The following is a 20,962-nucleotide window of genomic DNA, read 5'->3' as shown; positions in this document are numbered from 1 at the left end:
GGCCTGGGAACGCCTCGGTGTCCCCCCGGAAGAGCTGGAGGAAGTGTCTGGGGAGAGGGAAGTCTGGGCATCCCTGCTTAGACTGCTGCCCCCGCGACCCGGCCCCGGATTAAGCGGAAGATGATGCGATGCGACATTATATTTATATAGGGCTTTACACAGTGCTCAGACACTTTACAAAACAGAGAAAATAAGAACAAAGCAACCTTAATATACAAAGATTAAAATATATATTTTTAAAAATATTATAAAATCAAACCTTCACTGTGCCTTGTGATGGAATCACTAGGCCGCCATTGTTTTTCAGGGTTAGAAGGTGGTAGCTCTTGTCAAATGAATATGGTACAGCATCTCTGACCAAGCTCGCACCGCACACACTTGTGTAAAATTAGCTGGCCAATGTTATACCAGTAATATTTGTTTTATTTCTACAATAGCATTTGTGTGTCAGTTGTAATCTAAATCAGTGTTATGGAATATGACTTATCAAGTCTCAGTTCATAGCTGGGTGAACACACGTTCAGTAAACATAGCCTAGCTAGCTGGCTACGATTTCAGTACAGTAATATCAAAGATCCTTGCTCCTTCTCAACTCTTTGGTAATATTCTAGTCACAAAATACAACCAATAGTACGGTAATGTTAAATCTTACTTGTGAAAAGTAATCCCCCGAGCCCTGCATTCGATGGTCCGCCGATTTGAGCAGGAATAGGCTGCACAGTGCTCTGGCATCGTTGTTTCTGCTGCTACGCAACTAGGAGTATGACCGGTCCAAGATGGCGGCCGTATTTCTTGCGCCCAGCAGCCAATGCAGCTTCTCATTATAACGTGTCTTTTTATTTTGCCCAAGAGTGAGAGAGAATTTTGTTTGGTTTCATGTTAAATTTAAAAAAGTTCACGAAGGGATGTCAGCACAGCCCTCGCCCGTCCATAAGCGGCCGTGCGTTTGCAGGCAAATAATTACAAATAATAAAAGATTTGTCACACAAATAGTTTATAACAACATAACATTCCAACATAAGGAATTCTTCTCATATTAACAGGTATTCATATTTTTGCATAACTGTCTGAAAACTGTCCCAAACAGACAAAAAAATAGGCTCAATCATTTGTGCTCTGTTTGTGCCGCTAAAAGGTTTGTTTTGCTGCCACAGTTTCATACTGGATAACGCACTGGCTTTACTCTCTTTCCACTATAGCTCTGTCACTATCGGTAAGAAAGCAGTGGTAAGAAAGCAGTCGCAAAAACCTTAATCAGCAAAAAAGGAGCACAAATGATTGAGCCTATTTTGAGTGAATTTGACCAATAAAATATCATTTAATATCCAAGAAATGATAGTAGCACAAACAAAACATTTTATGGCACAAACCTGCACGAACGATTAAGCCTATTTCGCCGTAGATTTGCGCTGGATAGGGGACCCTCTTTACAGAGGTAAATACCTTTAATCACTTCTGCTCCAGATGTGCTGCTGTCATTTTAGATATTAGTCCTACATTTTTATAGATAATTCTAAAGTCTCTCACCCCCCAAAAGTATTGTTTGTGCTTCGTTTGTGATGGTTTGTGCCATTAAAAATGTTGTATGTGCTGCTTCGGTATTTTATATATTATACATTTAATTTTAGTTGATGTCGCTCAGCCCCCCAACATGCTCCAGATTGACTCAAAATAGGCTCAGTTGTTTGTGCTGGTACAGTTTCTGGTCCATAAACTGATTTTCCACTGGATAGCACATTTACTCTCTTTCCACCATAGCTCTGTCATTTCTTCAATGGTTTTGGTAAGAAAGTAGCAAAAACTATATTTTAACCGGCACAAACGGAACACAAACGATTGAGCATATTTTGAGTGAATTTGTAGCATGTTGGAGAGCTGAGTGACCTCGGAATGATCTATAAAATGTTCTTTTGGACTAATTTCTAAAAAATGACAGCAGCACAAACGATTAAAGGTATTTTACCGGTGTAAAAATGGTCGCCACCCTACTCAAAACTAGGGCAAATAGGGTTAAATTCTTTAGATATTGAATAATATTTTATAGGTCAGATTCACTCAAAATAGGCTCAATGTTTGTGCTTTGTTTTGGTCTATAAAGTTTTGTTTTTTCTACTGCTCCCTTCTGTTTCTCACTCAAATCCTTCCTTTTCATGGAAAGAAAAAGGTGCAGTGGTCTCTTAATTTTTTCCAGAGCTGTATAGCAGAGCTATAGGGCTAGTGGAAAAAGAAAACCCATTCATTATCCAGTAGGAATGCAGACTATTTACCAAAAACTATAGCAGCACAAACAAAACTTTAGCGACGAACGGAGCACAAATGATTTAGCCTGTTTTGAGGCAGTTTGGAGCATGTTTGGAGGCTGGTGACCTAAAATGAAATGTCTAATATATAAAACGCTGCATTTTCAATGCACAAACCAGCACAAACGGAGCACAAACAATTGAGCCTATTTAGATGGAATTTTGACCATGTTGGGGGGCTGGTGACACTATACCCTACAATAAAATATCTAATATTTAAAACACTGAAGCAGCCCAAATGAAAGTTGTATTGGCAAAAAGTGCCGCTATCATTTGAAATATTTTATAGGTCAAATTCACTAAAAATAGGCTCAATCATTTGTGTTCCTTTTGTGCCAATAAAGGTTTGTTTTTGCGACTGCTTTCTTACGGATTGTTACAGAGCTATAGTGGAAAGAGAGTAAAGCCAGTGCACTATCCAGTAAGAATGTAGGTATGTACCAAAAACTGTAGCAGCACAAACAAACCTTTCAGCGGCACAGAGCATAAATGATTTAGCCTATATTGAGGCAGTTTGGAGCAGGTTGTGGGGCTGGTGACAGCTAAAATTAAATGTCTAATACATAAAACGCTGCATCAGCACAAAGGAAACTTTTAATGGTGACAGAGCATAAGAGATTCTCTCACGGTGACCTAAAGCCAAAGGGAATCACTGACGGCGACGTTAAGCCAAAGAGATTTGCTCACGGCAACGTTAAATGAGAGCAAGTTGACAGTAGATCGCTTATCTCGATCTCTATGGCAGAATCCACCCCCCATATATGGCAGAATCCACCCCCCATATAGCGACGGCGTTAACATTTCTTATGCCTTATCGTGAGTGATTAACATGTGCAATGTCTGAACGTCGCCGTGAGTGTTTAACCATGTGCTATGGAATGCCAAAGGGGTCAGAATTCATGCGTTCAGAATTCATGCGTTGTTTAGCACATATGGCTGTTAAGCAAACGTCCGTGCCTGTTAAATAAGCGCTGCGCCTGTTAAATAATTGCGTGCTCCTGTTAAACTAACGGTACATTCACACTATTCGAGATGGTTCAATTCATTTCAACGAAGGGAAGCGTGGCGAGCAGGCTGATGCGTGGGATTCCTGAGAGGCAAAGAAAAAGTTTTTTCAACTTCATGCAAATCACCCGCGCCTATCGCTGGGGACTGACCAATCACGGCATTTTGCGTTTTGCGTTGTGAAATGCTCTGCGTAGGGTTAAAGGAACTTAAACAGAACATATTTTGCGGTCCTTTTTAAAAGATGGATGAAAAGATTTAACAGGTTTTAGTAGCAGTGATGGGGCTATACGATTGCACGCTATTTTCATACAGGGACGCAAACAAAAAAAATTTAGCATGGGGACAGGTGGCCGAGACAGTTGGTGCTTCTTGTGTCAGTATTATAAGTTATATACGTTAACTGACTGGTGGCTACCTAATTGTAGCACGCTGGTTTGCTAGCTAGCATTGCAGGTTGTAAGAATTACATTAATTGAGGCATATGCATAGAGTAATGTATTAAAATAAGTTTCTATTCCAATTTTAACCGTTGTAATAATCTGACATTTCTTCATACAAAAGTGCTATTCTCAAACCTTAATACACAGCTGGTGTTATGCCGCTAGTTCGCGCACAGACACATCCACAAGTATGCTACAGGCGAAGCACACTGAGCAATGCTAGCGTTGGCTATCCCAAATTCGTGAATAGTGTGAAGGCACCATAACGCGTACATTTGCACCTGTTATGGTAACGCCTACGCCTGTAGTCAACGCCTGCTAAAGTAACACTTGCGCCTGTTAATCTAACGCCTACACCTGTCACCAACGCTTACTAGATAAATGCTTACAGGTGCTAGATAAACGCTTGTCTGATTTATTATGCAAAGTTTACCACCGTAGCATGCTCCACCTTTTATTATGTAAATATCGTACTCACTCCTTACTATTCATGACTCTCAAGAAAGCTAGTTAGTTTGCAAGTCTTCCCTTGAGAAAAAAACTAAACAATTAAACATTTCATTGCCTAGCACAGTGTGGACTCTTAAAGAATTGTTTTCACCCAAAAGCAGTCAATGTTTCTCAACTTGTTTCTTGTCTTTTAAATAAAAATGTAAACGCTAAAGTAAGAAAAAAGTATACAGTAACGGCTGTTGTACATGCCTTGCTGGGCATCACTTGATAAGATACCCAGTGTCCAGGGAATTTAATTGTGTGACAGATTTTTTTAGACTTATTTCATGCAAAGGATAAGAAACCAAATACTAAACATACATAAGATGACAGGAGTCCAAATATCAAAAGTTGAATTTATTGAATATACAAGGAATTACAAGGAAGCTGATACAGGCTAGTGCAGGCTGTCAAATTGACTAGAGAAGGTCCGACCACAAGTTCTTATAAAAAGGGGAATGCCTCTGTGGCAGAGGCTGGGAATTCCTGCTGGAATGTTGAGTTGGGTTGGGAGGTTTCAGGTCATTTGGGCCAAGTTTCTTGTCTCATCAATCATATACCACAATGGCTTTGAGGCACCACCGTTTTCTTCCGTTGCGGATCCCCTGAAACCAAATTAGTTAAACCTTTTAGGTTACCCCACAGGAAAGATTAAGACATTCTGAAACAACATAATTTTGGTCATTTTATTTTTATTGATGCAAATGTCTGATTTTATTGTTTAATATGTCTTTCACTGTACTTGACTTTTATTAATGTAAAACAATTTGAGCTGCATTCCCTGTATGAATGGTGCTTTATAGATAAAGGTTATTATCATTATTAAGTTATATGATTTCATACAAATACACTTGGTGTCCTGATATTATATATAAATGTTGCAATGTTCAAACCCTACATCCCTACACAGCTCTTTGTTCATCCTTGTCTTGCCTCCTGGTCGTCCCATGCCTTTGGGAAGCCACCTCCCGATCCACGCAGTCAAGACTCTTCTCTGTCCTGATTCCTCAATTTTGGAACCAGCATCCACTGGAGGCTAGTATGGCAGAGTCCCTACCTATTTTCAGGAAACATTTGAAAACATTCCTCTTCAATGAGTACACGATCTCTGTTGTGTTAAAAAGCTGTGTTATGCCTATTTATATGATCTTTATTCCAGCACTACTTTTGCCCATGGATTGTCCAAATATTGAATGCTCTTACTACTGATTTGTTGTTGTTTCACCTAGCTTCTCTTAAATGTATGCACCTTTTGTAAGTCACTCTGGATAGGAGCATCTGCTAAATGTCCAAAATCTAAATGTAAATTGTGCTCTGCTGCTGCTACTATGAAAGGTCCCCTCGGGGATCAATTAAGTTCTATTCTATTCTAAATGTGACCATTAAAACCCATAACATCAAAGACCCACCCCAACTAACATCCCCAATAAATGGGATGTAAAGTGAAAGATAAAACATACTTTAGGCCTTGTTCAATCTCTGGGCATTCTAACATTGCTGACATGACAGATTTTACAGTCTTGAAAGGTGTTATAACAATGTAACAGTTGATATCTGGTGGCATGGCAAACTTGGTTGATGCATGCATCATCTGTGCAGTGGACCAAGTGGTGTAGGTGTTGCCAGTGAATGAATGACAGCTGTCTGAGGACGCATCTAATTTTGTCACTTTTATCATGTTTTTGGGACAGTAGGCAAACGAAAACTGTATTTAAGGTCAATTATATGTTATTGCTCACATTTCCTTTCAGTTTATTTAATTTATGTTTTAAAAAGTAGGCCACCTAATAAACATGGTGAAATCTGGTTAATATACGCTAGCTACTGTTACCGAGTTGAATCGTCTTTTTTCACTCAGAAGGAGACTAGAAAAAATAGCTAGCTTTCTTCAGACTCATGAATAGTAAAGAGTGAGTACTATATTTACATAATAAAAGTTGGAGCTTGCTACGGTGGTAAATGTTGCATATTAAATCAGACAAACGTGTATCTAGCACCTGTTGGTAACAGGTGTTTATCTAGCGTTTATCTAGCAGGCATTGGTAACAGGTGTAGGCATTACTTTAGGCACAGGCGTTAATCTAACAGGTGTAGGCGTTACTTTAGCAGGCGTTGGCTACAGGTGTAGGCGCTTATATAACAGGTGTAGGCGCTTATATAACAGGCGTAGGCGCTTATATAACAGGCGTAGGCGTTACGGTGCATTCACACTATATGGCTCAATTAATTTCCATGAAAGGAAGCGTGGCGAGCGAGGGGCTTGTGGGACGATGCATGGGATCCGTCAGAGGCGAAGAAAGAGTTAAGATTTTCCAACTTTATTCAAATCACCCGCGCCTATCTCAGGGGACTGACCAATCACGGCATTTTGCGTAGGTGGTTGTGAAATGCTCTGCGTAGGGTTAAAGGAACTTAAACAGAACATATTTTGCGGTCCTTTTTAAAAGATGGATGAAAAGATTTAACAGGTTTTAGTAGCAGTGATGGGGCTATACGATTGCACGCTATTTTCATACAGGGACGCAAACAAGCATGGGGACAGGTGGCCGAGACAGTTGGTGCTTCTTGTGTCAGTATTATACGTTATATACGTTAACTGACTGGTGGCTACCTAATTGTAGCAAGCTGGTTTACTAGCTAGCATTGCAGGTTGTAAGAATTACATCAATGAGGCATATGAATTGAGTATAGACGTATAAAATGTATTAAAATGCATGTTACAATATCCCTCTGTGCAACTTGTACCGCATATAATGCTTTTTAGAAATTCATGATCTGCTCACTAACTTATTTGCAATACCTGTAATGGTGTCATTATCTTGGTCTTCGGAAGACATTACCTTGTCTCTTTATTTTCCCTATTACTCCATCGCTCTCTTTTTCTGTAGAGTATCCACAGGGGTCACAGTGCTGTAAAAAGGAGTTCCTGGTGTCAGTCACATTATCCTATTTAACATCTTCTCTGTTCTCAGAAAATATATACCCACCAGGGCTGGGGTTAATCTCATTTTAATACAGTATCTTGGTTTAATAATCAATGTACTTCAGAAATAGAAAATCTTCTTGAAAGATGTTTTTGTTTTTTAATTACACATCCTGAACTACTACTGTCATGACTGTCATACTGTCATGACCCCATCATTATGCTTTATTAAACAGAAAATTGGTCAAAGTAATTTTTTGCTCAAAGAGTAATGGGACAGGTTCAAAGTTCATGTGCACTGGAGGGAAGTGGCCTAGACTGTTGGAGCATCTTTGCTTAGAAGATGTGTATATATAAAAATATGCATTCAGATATACTTCACCACAAAATATAATTGGCACCTAACATGGTTACAAAAATGCAACTTGATGAGCCTATCTACTTTGATAAATATTAACTTTGCGGCTTTTGCATAACATTAATAATTTAGTCCTAGTTGCATGATGACACTGACATTTTATAGGCTACTGTTCTGCAGTCATTGCATGCAAAATCCAAATAAGGAATTTGAACCAAACAAGCTTTAATAACGGCATCAACAAGAGCGTCACAAAGGCCGTTTTACAACAGTGAAAGCGCCGTTTTGGATGGCGGTTGACTGGGGGAACGGCGTATTTTGCGTGTCATTGGACGACGTGGGACGCCGTAATGTGTCATGTTTTTGACTCACTTGGCCTTCCATAGATAAACAATGTGCAACATCGGAACGTCGCCGTGAGTGTCGCCAAGAGTAAAACATGTATGTAGCAAAATAAAGATTTAACATTTCAGTCATGGGCCGTTTATCAATACGCAGTTATGTACTTATAAACTCGTTTGACGTCATCTTTCATGGCCTAAGTACGGTTACAATCCAAAGAATGCAAGTGTGTACTTGATCTGCCTCTTTTATCGAGGATGCATGGGTTGGGTGATATCCCAGAAGTCATTGCAAGATGTCAGGAGAGCAGGAAAAACTCCACAGCTGTAATAAGTTTTAACTTTTCTTATTTCAGGTAAACGGTACCTGTAAATATATGACAAGAAATTAGATGAGAAATGGGCATTGTAGTCACTGAATATTTGCTTATGTTATTTAAGAAACGGATAATTTATAAATTTACTCTGACTTTTCGATCAGCTAGCTAACGTTATTCAGTGCAGTAGAGAGGCTAAGTTAAGTAATTACAGTACCGGTAGAGAGGGACAGCTTTTTTAGAATTGCAGTTGATTTTCACTTAAAAAAAAAGTAATATACAAATGTCATATATCATATGATTATGGCTATAGTCTCCATTCAACCTTCTTCCGTTCATATTCACATTCATATTTTATTCAGGGACTACAAGGAGGTTACAGCCCTCATGGAGTGGAGGGGTATAGGCTCTGTGCACAAGCGTATGGACAAACTTCCGCTTTAGCCAGATGTTGGCATATCAGTTTCCGGTTTACTTAAGGCGATCACCTGCATCGCCCCAAAATTTCAGTTTTTAGTAGATGTCTCCAAGACCAGCCTAAAATAAGCATTAGTGATGTCCATCGAATTGTTGATGTCTGGTCCCCTGCTCCAACAAGCAAGCGGAACAAGGGATTCAAACTCTACGTATCGAGTTATCTGCACAACTATGAGGGTAAGTAGTTTACTGTGGTGTGCCGGCCTGCTATCGGCTAAGCTAGTTAGCGACGTGTTCCTTTTTAGTGTAGTATTAGGCAGGACAATAGAATGCATAAAAATTCACCCTAGCCTCAAAAACGGCAAAAGAATGCTGGCTGAGCTGGAACGCTAGCGCATCCCCATAGCAAGTGAATTGAAACGAACCTTCGTTCAGCCTCTTCTAACCTGAATGAAGCTTAAAATTCCATAGCCGCAAAAAAGCCCCAAAGCAGGTCTCCTCTTTTATTTTACTACTGTAACCTCATTTCACAACGAAACTGAAAAATAACAACTGGCATAGGAAGTAAACATCTGGTCCTATATGGTAATAATTACACTTAAACCTGTGTTAAGTGACGTATATTATATTTCTTTTTTTTCCATACAAAAGCATCACTCATCTTGTTGTGAGTTTAGGTGTTCACTAAAGCGGATGACTATTAGTAAGTAAACCGGAAACTGCAATGCCGACTTCTAGACAAAAGCGGAAGTTCATCACTACGGTGGTGCACAGAGCCTATTGCGCAATAGCCAAGTACACATGCATCTCAATCCAGATAGGCGCGTTCTCTGTCCTCGCAAACTTGCAAGACTGTTCTCGCAAGTACGCTTGGCAAGAAAGTTCTTCTCAAGGATGCAAGTACGTTCTTAGCGTACTTGGAATTGATAAACAGCCATGGGCTTAACAACACATTTGTAAAATAGTATTGTCAGTGAAAATAATTGTCACACAGATAACAACATGATATTACAACATAAGGAATCCTAATAGAAATGAACATTCAATTCACGGGAAATCGCTCTGGTGGAAATTCCTGCAGTCAGCATGCCAATTGCACACACCCTCAAAACTTGCGACATCTGTGGCATTGTGATGTGTGATGGGATGGCACATTTAGAGTGGCCTTTTATTGTGGCCAGCCTAAGGGACACCTGTGCAATAATCATGCTGTCTAATCAGCATCTTGATATGTCACACCTGTGAGGTGGATGGATTATCTTGGCAAAGGAGAAGTGCTCACTAAAACAGAATTAGACAGATTTGTGAACAGTATTTGATAGAAATAGGCCTTTTGTGTACATAGAGAAAGTCTTAGATATTTTAGTTCAGCTCATGATAAATGGGGGCAAAAACAAAAGTGTTGCGTTTATAATTTTGTTCAGTGTAAAACATATTAACAAACATAAATTACGTGGTATTACTATGGATCAAAATACACAGTTGTTATTGTCGAACCTGCATTGTTTATTGAAGATATATTTCCACTCATGGTTATTCAGAATATATGCTGCTAAAGGTGCATTTGTATATAAGTATGTATGCACCCAGAAAAGTAGTTTTTTGTTCAGATATGTACAGATATGAACAGATCATACATTAACATGAATTTCGTTAGTTCATACAGTTTTTAACCCTTGGGAGTTGATTTTGTGTTTTTTACCATTTTGCATGTTTTTAAATGACCTATTTTCTATACACATTTCTATGTTTTTCAATGTAACTTCTCATCTGAAAATTGTATTGGAGTGCAATGATTCGTTGAATGTATTATTACTTACAAACTAATTTGAGCGCAATGTTCAGAAAGCATTTTGTTCATATTTGATCAATGGTGCATTTTGGAATGCTGTTTTGAAAATGTGCAAGGATTCATTGTATCTCCTAAACAGATTTTCGAGTTGAGCACAATCGTACAGACTACCAAAGTTATCTGTGGTGGATGACAGAATAATTATTTCCCAGGTCAATAAAAACCCCTTCTTCGCCAGATCAATAAACCCTCAGTGATTTAAAAGAAAGATGGGAAGGGAGCAGTAATGAGAAGGTGAGCAACTGCTTATGATCCAAAGCATACCACCTCTTCTGTGAAGCATGGTGGAGGAAGTGTTATGGCACCTCTTCTGTGAAGCGTGGTGGAGGAAGTGTTGTGGCACAGGCATGTATGGCTGCCAATGATCTGACTGTTGAAAAAAGCACCCATCAATCACCTGACCTGCATGGACTTTTTTTTTGCTGGAGACAAACCTGAAGGCAAAAGGCCCCAAGAACAAACAGGAACTGTAGGTTGTTTCCACACATGGGGAGGGGGATTATCCAGTGATATACTGTCAAACATGGGTCGGCTGGTGCCCCCAGGCCTTCATGGCCATGCAAACTCTCCCCTTACTGACTATGAAAAGTGTCTAGGCTCCAAGAGATATTTGTGACAGAAATTGTTATCTCATGAACACTCTCCTCCAACTGGTAGTTATTCTAGTAGAATGGTGGTAGGAAGAACCAATATTCTATTTTTTATGAGATGCACCTGTATACAATGCATAGAAAGGGCATGTAAATTACACCTGCCCAATAATGGCTGATTGTGGTCCACAGGGATGTCTGGGCTGTGGTGGATGTGCCATAAGTTGGAGTTTCAATACCTGGATTTACAGTCTTGATCTTCCAATATACAGTATCTCACAAAAGCGAGTACACCCCTCACATTTTTGTAAATATTTGAGTATATCTTTATATTTGACAACACTGAAGAAATGACACGTTGCTACAATGTAAATAGGCGAGTGTACAGCTTGTATAACAGTGTATATTTGCCGTCCCCTCAAAACAACACAGCCATTACTGTCTAAACCGCTGGCAACAGAAGTGACTGCACCCTTAGTGAAAATGTCCAAATTGGGCATTTCTTCAGTGTTGTCACATGAACAGATATAATCAAATATTTACAAAAATGTGAGGGCTGTATTCACTTTTGTGAGAAACTGTACAATGAACTTTCAAAAGTTCAAATTTACAGTGCTCCATATAGGAGCTATAGAAAACGGTACGTTATTCTTAGAGGAATTACAGAATATGAATGTTGATGTAGCCCAACCTTCAATTTGTGTAGATAACAAATATGCAATGAACAACCAAAAGTTGTAATCTACTTAAGCCAAAGAAATTCACTCACGGTGACGTTAAGCCAAAGAGATTCACTCACTGCGACGTAAAGCATAAGAGATTCACTCACGGCAACATTAAGCCAAAGAGATTAGTTTACGGCGACATTAAATGAGAGCAAGTTGACGATAGGTCGCTTATCTAGATCATTATGGCAGACTCCACCCCTCATAAAGTTGTGCCGGAACTGTGGACATCCACCCACTTCACCGCCACCGCGGCCCTTGTGCAGGTGCCTTGAGCCTATCAGTGGCTAAGTCATGATATTATGAAAAAGGCCTTGATTTTATAAAATACATGTGATGATGAAAATAAACATTTTAGGAAATACAATGTGTTACTATGAAATATCATACCACTATTTTAAAGAGGCTTTATAGCAAGATTTCCTATTAAATGTGACACTTAAAATATATTTATTTAATTATTTATATATTTAATTATTGCATTTTGAGCCCTTTGGTCCTCCATACATTATTGTGTACAGCTGTTAAGCAAAATGTAAAATCCATCCATCCATCCATCCGGGGCCGGGTCGCGGGGGCAGCAGTCTAAGCAGAGATGCCCAGACTTCCCTCTCCCTAGACACTTCCTCTAGCTCTTCCGGGGGGACACCGAGGTGTTCCCAGGCCACCCTTTTCCGACTGAGGACCATGGCCTCAGATTTGGAGGTACTGATTTTCATCCCCACCGCTTCACACTCGGCTGCAAACCGTCCCAGTGCATGCTGTAGGTCCTGGTTTGAAGGGACAAACAGAACAACATCATCCGCAAAGAGCAGAGACGGAATCGTGTGGTCCCCAAACCTGACACCCTCCTGCCCCTGGCTGCGCCTAGAAATTCTGTCCATAAAAATTACGAACAGAACCGGTGACAAAGGGCAGCCCTGCCGGAGTCCAACATGCACTGGGAAAAAGTCTGACTTACTGCCAGCAATGCGAACCAAGCTCCTGCTTCGGTCGTACAGGGACCTGACAGCCCTTAGCAAAGGACCCAGGACCCCATACTCCGGAAGCACCCTCCACAGGATGCCGCGAGGGACACAGTCAAATGCCTTCTCCAAATCCACAAAACACATGTGGATTGGTTGGGCAAACTCCCATGAACCCTCCAGCACCCTGTAGAGGGTATAGAGCTGGTCCAGTGTTCCACGGCCCGGACGAAAACCACACTGTTCCTCCTGAATCTGAGGTTCTACTATCGGCCGTATTCTCCTCTCCAGTACGCTGGCATAGACTTTCCTGGGGAGGCTGAGAAGTGTGATCCCCCTGTAGTTGGAACACACCCTCCGGTCCCCCTTCTTAAAAAGAGGGACCACCACCCCGGTCTGCCATCCCAGAGGCACTGTCCCCGACCGCCACGCGATGCTGCAGAGGCGTGTCAACCAAGACAGCCCCACAACATCCAGAGACTTGAGGTACTCAGGGCGGATCTCATCCACCCCCGGTGCCTTGCCACCGAGGAGTTTCTTGACTACCTCAGTGACTTCATCCTGGGTGATGGACGAGTCCACCTCTGAGCCCTCATCCTCTGCTTCCTCAATGTAAACAGCGTTGGTAGGGCACTGATTCCCTCACCTGAGGCGCCGGATGGTTTGCCAGAATCTCTTCGAGGCCAGCCGATAGTCCTTCTCCATGGCCCCACCAAATTCTTCCCAGGCCCGAGTTTTTGCCTCCACAACCACCCGGGCTGCAGTCCGCTTGGCCTGCCGGTACCCGTCAGCTGCCTCAGGAGTCCCACAAGCCAACCAGGCCTGATAGGACTTCTTCCTCAGCTTGACGGCATCCCTTACTTCCGGTGTCCACCACCAGGTTCGGGGATTGCCGCCTCGACAGGCACCGGAGACCTTACGGCCACAGCTCCGAGCGGCCGCTTCAACAATGGAGGTGGAGAACATGTTCCACTCGGACTCAATATCTCCATCCTCCCTCGGGATCCAGTCGAAGCTCTGCCGGAGGTGGGAGTTAAAGATTTCTCTGACAGAAGACTCGGCCAGATGTTCCCAGCAGACCCTTACAGTATGCTTGGGTCTGCCGAGTCTGTCCAGCTTCCTCCCCCGCCATCGGATACCAACTCACCACCAGGTGGTGATCAGTTGACATCTCCGCCCCTCTCTTTACCCGAGTGTCCAAGACATACGGCCGCAGGTCAGATGAAACGACAACAATGTCGATCATCGACCTACGGCCTAGGGTGTCCTGGTGCCACGTGTACTGATGGACACCCTTATGCTTGAACATGGTGTTTGTTATGGACTTACTGTGACTGGCACAGAAGTCCAATAACTGAACACCGCTCGGGTTCAGATCAGGGGGGGCCGTTCCTCCCAATCACGGCCCTCCAGGTGTCACTGTTGTTGCCCACGTGGGTGTTGAAGTCCCCCAGTAGAACGCTGGAGACCCCAGTTGGAGCACTTTCCATCACCCCCCCCAGAGACTCCAAGAAGGTTGGGTACTCTGCACTGCCGTTCGGCCCGTAGGCACAAACAACAGTGAGAGACCTACCCCCGACCTGTAGGCGCAGGGAAACGACCCTCTCGTTTACCGGGGTAAACTCCAACACATGGCGGCAGAGCTAGAGGGCTATAAGCAAACCCACACCAGCCCGCTGCCTCTCACCATGGGCAACTCCAGAGTGGTGAAGAGTCCATCCTCTCTCAAGGAGTGTGGTTCCAGAGCCCAAGCCGTGCGTAGAGGTGATCCCGACTATCTCTAGTCGGAACCTCTCAACCTCACGCACAATCTCAGGCTCCTTCCCCGCCAGCGAGGTGACGTTCCACGTCCCTAGAACTTGTTTCCGTGTCCAGGGATCGGGTTGTCAAGGCCCCCGCCTTCGACTGCCGCCCGATCCTCTACGCACCGACCCCTTATGGTCCCTCCTGCAGGCTGAGCCCGGCCGGACCCCGTGGGGAAAGGCCCGGCCACCAGGCGCTCGCATACGAGCCCCAACCCCGGGCCTGGCTCCAGGGTGGGGCCCCGGCTGCGCCATACCGGGCGACGTCACGGTCCTCAAAATGTTTTCCATCATAAAGGGTTTTTGAACTGCTCTTAGTCTGACGTGTCGCCCAGGACCTGTTTGCCTTAGGAGACCCTACCAGGGGCATATAGCCCCAGACAACATAGCTCCTAGGGTCACTCAGGTACTCAAATCCCTCCACCATGTTAAGGTGGCAGTTCATAGAGGACAAAAATGTAAAATAGTTAATCAAATAAATTGGTACTTTGTATGCTATGTGTCAAAACTGGAACACACGTAGATAACTTTATGAGGTGTCTTTCTAAGACACGTCTAATGCACATTGTTCAACAGCTGGAGACTGGAATATGACTAGATAAAAACTTGTTTTGATTGTTTTAGTTTGTATTCAGCCATCTATACAACCCATCTATCCCCTGCATGGTTTTAAACACACCTGTCTAATTATAATATGACACAAGGAAAATGGGAAATGTCACATGAGGAAGATAGGAAATAGATAAATTATTCAAGTGTTCTAGGCCTGAAAAAATATTAAAAGTGAGGTGTTGAAAAATATTAAGGGTGAGTAAATGATAAATGAGTTAAAGTAATTATTTTTTAATTTATTTTGTTGGCTTATAGTAGGCAAAGGACACGATTTAACACTTTTATATTTAACTATCCTTTTAAATAATATACTTATCAAATAACCTTTTACTGACATTTGTCATTCCTGGGAAATCCATAGCATTAAATTAAATGTTTCAGTCTTGAACCCCACAAGGACCTGTTGCCATAACCAATCAGAGCTACAGTAAGACTTTATGCAAATGTGCCATTTGCTACAACACCTATGTCAGTTGCTGCAGCAAAAACTAAAATGTAGATAATTAGCAATCATTGTTTGTTAATGCAATGGTGATGGGCATTCCGGCTCTTTTCAGTAAGCCAGCTTTTCGGCTCAGCTCACCAAAAGAAGCCGGCTCTTTTGACTCCCAAACAGCTCTTTAAAAAATATGTTGTATTTTTTCAAGTCAAACAGTTTGCGATAGTTTGACTATGGTTGGTGTTCAAACTATTCTAATTAAAAAAATGTATTAAGTCATACTCGACCTGAACCACAATATATTTTAAAAAGCTTTGTTATGAAAATTTGTTATGACAAGGAATGCTATTAAACAAAAAAGCATTTAAAGTATAACATTTTAATGTATATAAACAAAGTGCATATAAATCTAACCATTTAAAACAAATACAATCTGAACATCATAATTGAAAAATGAATTACAATTAGCAAAACTGCAGCATCCCACACATTGAAATAAATGTAAAAAAAGCATGCTATACACATGTACATTTAAAGTATAGCTTTTTTATGTATATGAACAAAGTATGAATGTAACAATAAATGTGACATACATATAAATGTAGTCATGTATAAATGTAACAATTCAAAACAAATACAAACTGAACAACACAATACAGTGTAATTTCCATATACAGTTTAATTTCTAAAACCTTTGTCCTCCATGATTGAAAATGGCTGGAAATCGTTGGCAATCATTTTAGCCAATGCAATATCAATTTGGCCTTGTTTTGCTACAGACAGACTTTGGCATAAGCTGGCACATAGAAGACAGGTGAGGCTGTTATTCTGAGCAGACAGTCCAAACGAATGTGTGCGCTTGAACATTTAGGCCTATATTATTTTATTTATTTATTTGAATTAGTTAATTCTATTCATTTAAATATTTTGATTATTCATATCATATTTGTTTATGTTTTTATAAAAAGATTCGGCTCTTCTGATATGTGAGTCGGCTCCCAATGTTCACCTACAAGAGCCAGCTCTTAGAGCCGACTCGTTCGCCAATGACCCATCACTATAAAGTAACAAGATTCCTCTGAATGTTTAACTATAAATATGTAAGTACCTCAGGTGTCCTCTTACATTTGGGAACATACCAGTCCTGATCGTGAAACCATTCAGGCCCCCCCCCCCCCCCCCCGTAGCCCTACCAGTGCACATCAACCGACGTTACTGTTACACAACCACATCAACTAGCTACAGTGATTAGCTACAATCTATGAGGGAAAGCACATAAACCTTGTAAACATTTTCATCTGGCGGTCAAATTTCGCTAGCACCGAATCTGTTCACAATGCATATACAACAATATTAACTTGCCTGTCTGACTGTGGCTCCCATTTCATCGATGCCAATTAATTTGATTGGCACGGGATATGCTAACTGTGGGTGACATTAATAAGGCCAGTGTAAACGAGCTAGATAATAAAGTTATTCAACTTTCTAGATAGCTTGTCCACCAATTTGAACAGAAATAGTGTATAATTCCTAATTGCTTGAAACAGCAAACAATGTCATTCACTTACAAACTGATAACTATTTGTTTGACTAACAAGCAAACTATATTAATAATTTATTGAACTTCATCTGTTCTGCCAAGAATACCTTACTATGTCATGCTGTGTGTATTCAAACTTTTATCAAGTTTGTATATAACTATTGCTATATTTGATGTATTTTACATATACTACCTAATTTGTATTTGCTTTATATCTGTAAATTACTTCAAATACTTTCCTATTTAGAGGCAGTTATTTATTTTACAGACAGGTCTAGTTATATACTTTAATATGGCAATAATCAGAGTCAGGCTCTAATGTAAAAAAACGTATGAATGTATTCCTGCATTGAACACTACATAAAGGCTCTTGTATTTGCTCCATTATTTAAATCAAAAGCTATTTCTGTATGAAGATGCTATAGGATTTGCTCCACTGTTTGTTTGTAAGACACTCGTTACCTGAATGGATACAATGGCCTGGTTTATCAGTGAATATAGTATTTTTTATCAGTGAATATAGTCTGGTTTATCAGTGAATGTAGTCTGGTTTATCAGTGTGTATAGTCTGGTTTATTAGTGTGTATAGTCTGGTTTATCAGTGGGTATAGTCTGGTTTATTAGTGTGTATAGTCTGCTTTATCAGTGTGTAGGCCTATAGTCTGGTTTATCTGTGTGTATAGTCTGGTTTATAAGGGTGTGTAATTTGGTTTATCAGTGAGTATGGTCTGGTTTATTAGTGTGTATAGTCTGGTTTATCAGTGTGTATAGTCTGGTTTATTAGGATATGTAATCTGTTTTATCAGTGTATTGTCTGGTTTATTTATGTGTATAGTCTGGTTTATTTGTGTGTTTAGTCTGGCATGTTTGTGTGTTTAGTCTGGTTTATTAGTGTGAATAGAGGTTATTCAGGAGTTCCCCTCTAAATTATGGTTGAATAGCTTTTCAAAACTGCTTTTGTTGTATGTTTGTTGTATTTCTCCACCCTATTTCTCCTTCTCTTTGACTTCCTGTGTCAGCAACATGGTAACATACCATAAGCCAAGCCATTCCACAGACCAATTAAGTCTCTTGCATTATCTCAGGTGGGTGGTGATAACTACCTGTGTGTGCTATACCATTTATTTTGCTTTGCTCAATGGATCATTTGTTGAAAAGATGTGCTCTGTCCATCCTTGTTGATGGAAATGTTCTCCAAATGAATAATGAGAACATCTGGGTGCCAGAAGTGCCATTCAGGTATCAGTGGGCATCTCTCTGAAAACTAGAAAATTCTTTTTATACACCGCACTGATTCATCGCTCTAAAATAGCTCAGTAAACAGGCTAGGATATGATGCAAAACATTGACGATTTACTAATAATAGGCACTTCATCTAAAGATAACTTTATGAGGGCTACCGTAGGTATTGCAGACATTTTATCTAACAGTTTTTCACAATCGTTAACACAAACTGGTTTTATAAACTAAATAAAATGTATATAGTTTTTTTAATCAGGGAATTTGATTAAGAACCAATTCTTATTTACAGCAACAACCTTGGGTAATATTACAGGGGGAGGAGGAGCTATTAGGGTTATACATTTTGCTCAGGGACAGAATTACATAGCTTTAACTTTGAATTAGGAGGGGGATTATAACCTGGGACCTTTCAGACACTTGCCTCAACCACTAGTACACCTTGGTGTCCTTTATACACAAAATCATCTTGCTGTGAAATAACACATGGATTCATTTAGTAACCCAAAATTTGTTAAACTAATCAGAATACATTTATATAAGTGGTCACCCTTTGTCTTAATGACATCTTTGCACACTTTACATTTTTTGCAACATTATTTGTTGAGTTTTTCTGTTTTTCTAACCTTACCCTTAACCTTCATCCTAACCCTAAGTAATCAGTACTGTGATGCCTAACCTTAACCTTAGTCCTAACCTTAACACCAGTACTGTGATGCCTAACCTTAACCTTAGTCCTAACCTTAACACCAGTACTGTGATGCCTAACCTTAACCCTCAGTTTTTCCATTTTGATTTGATACATTAAGGACCAACAAAATAGTGGATCATTAAAATGCAACGTAATAGCGAGTCATTAAAAACACTGGAGACATGTTGATATTGAATGTAATTGCACCGTTTTCTGTCCATTCTGAACATAATTGTTGTTTACAAAATAATTCCATTTGAACGTAATTCCTGAGAGGTACGGTCACCACAACACTGGATTGATCAGTGCTTCTAGGGCACTTCAGAGTGATGTCAGTGGATCATGTACCCTAATAGACAGATGTGCTTTTTTAGTGTTTATTATGATTGTGTTTGGATTTTTGGGAATAGTGTTTTGCATGCTGCGTGTTGTATATTTCAAGTGTGTATTGATGTATAATGTGTATATTGCATATTTCAATTCTAAAATAAAGATGACATGAAACTATCAGAGCAAAGTGCGTTTTAGGAGACCAGGGTGAGCTGACAAATTCTCAATATGATTCTCCTTAACACATTCAAACAGAAAGGATTGTCCAAGCCAGGATTTTGAGAGAATTACCTCTTACATTCCAGAGCAGATCTTCCGTGGGTAGACAACTGTGGATACCATTACTGATGTGGTGAGGAGGAAACATCTCCATAACTGAGAGAAGGAGCAGAACAGATGAGTCATCCAGAACAGCCTGCACACTACAGGAAAAACATCAAATTCCATTTGACAGATATTGATTGGCTACTTTGGCCTTCAAAATCCTTCAAGCATTTCATTTTGTTTCTTTCACCAAATGGGCCTTTCAGTTTTTCTCTTGCATATCGCACAGTTGACTTAAAGGGAAATCGGTACATTCATTAAACGTGGCCAGAAAAAACAAGCAAACGACAAATCTCATCAATAACACATGCAACAGTCCAACATTTGAAAAGCCTATCCATATTTTATTTATTATAACTAATGAGAATAAATATCAAATGGTCAGAAGAGGTCTATAGTTAGACAATAAGGGTTTGTGGTATATTGCCTATTTACCTGTGCAAAAGACAATTCCTGTCACGTCCTGCCTCGGCAACCTTGCTGTGCCAGTTACTCCAATGCCCTCTCTCCCTCACTTTATCACGGACACCTGTTTTGTTGATTATTGCCCGCACCTGTTTCCCTGATCACAGACACTATTTTAGTTCCTGCAGCTCCAATGTGTGCTGTTGGGCTTTGTTTTGGTTTACCCAGATGTTACATTGTTCTGTTTGTTTCTGTCGCTTTGTTTTCGATTTCGTCATGTTTTTGTTTCTTTATTAAATGTCCTCTATTTTCCCTGCGCCTGTGTCCTGCATTATCTTTCAACGTGACAATTCCTAAGCATGCTTTACGTGGAGTGTCTGGATACAGTCCTTAGCTTTTGGCTATGAATACAAACCCCCAAGATATCTTATCAGTAAGAATTCTGGCTTGTTGTAAATTACCAAAGTTATACATTTTCAGTAATTGTAATAATAATAATTATTATTATGCCAATAACGCTGCCTACAACTTTTTAAGATACAAATACAAAAACAACTTTTAGGAATACACTGGTCCCTAAATGGTCAAACTCCTTGGCCAATTAAACTATCCTAATTTTAAACTGTCTAAATTGTATACACTATAAACAATTATAATTGGCATATATTAAAAATGTATCTCATTAACAGTAACTTTATGAATGTTAAAGCTAAAGACACTAAACTAACTTCAAGGGCAATGCTAACATCAAACTGTTGGTAACTGTTAGTAACTACTAACAACAACCAACTAAATCTGAATTAATTTGACATAAAATAACCCACTACTGTAGTTCTAGAACTGTTTAAACTC

The 20,962-nt window shown here is 40.2% G+C and overlaps 1 long non-coding RNA gene across 1 annotated transcript; it reads right to left on the bottom strand.

Annotated features, from left to right (window-relative positions):
• Positions 1–5,153: 5,153 nt before the first annotated feature.
• LOC105026380 lies at positions 5,154–20,214 on the bottom strand. Its single transcript, XR_829190.5, has 4 exons — positions 20,141–20,214; positions 19,673–19,756; positions 7,081–7,150; positions 5,154–5,297 (listed from the first exon to the last, which is right to left on the bottom strand). It is a non-coding gene; the product is annotated as an uncharacterized LOC105026380 (long non-coding RNA).
• Positions 20,215–20,962: the final 748 nt, after the last annotated feature.

This window comes from Esox lucius, chromosome 8 (assembly GCF_011004845.1).
Source record: "Esox lucius isolate fEsoLuc1 chromosome 8, fEsoLuc1.pri, whole genome shotgun sequence".
Taxonomy (NCBI): Eukaryota; Metazoa; Chordata; class Actinopteri; order Esociformes; family Esocidae; genus Esox; species Esox lucius.
Note: the sequence above shows the minus strand (reverse complement) of the source record. Positions and strands in the feature narration are given on the sequence as shown.